At 49.2% G+C, this 942-nt stretch overlaps 4 non-coding genes across 4 annotated transcripts; all 4 read right to left on the bottom strand.

Moving 5' to 3' along the window:
• Window positions 1–131: 131 nt before the first annotated feature.
• On the bottom strand, window positions 132–211 carry Pmar_PMAR005633. Its single transcript has one exon. It is a non-coding gene; the product is annotated as a tRNA-Leu (tRNA).
• Window positions 212–332: 121 nt separating this feature from the next.
• On the bottom strand, window positions 333–411 carry Pmar_PMAR005632. The gene has a single exon. It is a non-coding gene; the product is annotated as a tRNA-Leu (tRNA).
• Window positions 412–598: 187 nt separating this feature from the next.
• On the bottom strand, window positions 599–678 carry Pmar_PMAR005631. Its single transcript has one exon. It is a non-coding gene; the product is annotated as a tRNA-Leu (tRNA).
• A 187-nt stretch (window positions 679–865) lies between these two features.
• Pmar_PMAR005630 lies at window positions 866–942 on the bottom strand. The gene has a single exon. It is a non-coding gene; the product is annotated as a tRNA-Leu (tRNA).

Raw genomic sequence — 942 nt, 5'->3', positions numbered from 1 at the left:
GACACAAAAATGGGTTGAACGGTTTCTGCGAGGTGCGATGGCGCAATATCGATCAGAAGGTTTTGATCTTGCACTACCTCGCTTCTGAAAAGGTCTGGGTTCTCAATATAACACCAATCAGGTATATAGACTGACAGCTGTGGGGTTCGAACCCACGCCCTTTCGGACTGACGCCTTAAGACAGCGCCTTAGACCACTCGGCCAAACTGTCGACGAGTGCTTCAAAAATCATAGCGGAGAAGATGCGTTACACTATAGGACATGACACAAAAACGGTTTCGAACCGTTTACGCGGAATGCGTTCTTCATCAAATCACACGAAAAGAAATTTCTAACAGCTGTGGGATTCGAACCCACGCCCTTGCGGACTGACGCCTGAAGCCAACGCCTTAGACCACTCGCCAAACTGTCGATGAGTGCTTCAAGATTCATAGCCGAGGTGATGCATCGCTCTGCCAAATCAGAGGACATAAAAAATGGATTGAACGGATTCTGCGAGGTGCGATGTCACAATATCGATCAAAAGGTTTTGGTCTTGCACTACCTCGCTTCTGAAAGGGTCTCGGTTCTCAATATAAGACCAGTCAGGTATATAGACTGACAGCTGTGGGATTCGAACCCACGCCCTTTCGGACTGACGCCTAAAGCCAGCGCCTTGGATCACTCGGCCAAACTGTCGATGAGTGCTTCAGGATTCATAGCCAAGGTGATGCATCGCTCTGCCAAACCAGAGGACACAAAAAATGGATTGAACGGATTCTGCGAGGTGCGATGGCACAATATCGATCAAAAGGTTTTGGTCTTGCACTACCTCGCTTCTGAAAAGGTCTGGGTTCTCAATATAACACCAGTCAGGTATATAGACTGACAGCTGTGGGGTTCGAACCCACGCCCTTTCGGACTGGCGCCTTAAGCCAGCGCCTTAGACACTCGGCCAAACTG

This window comes from Perkinsus marinus, assembly GCF_000006405.1.
Source record: "Perkinsus marinus ATCC 50983 genomic scaffold scf_1104296973114, whole genome shotgun sequence".
NCBI lineage: Eukaryota > Perkinsozoa > Perkinsida > Perkinsidae > Perkinsus > Perkinsus marinus.
Note: the sequence above shows the minus strand (reverse complement) of the source record. Positions and strands in the feature narration are given on the sequence as shown.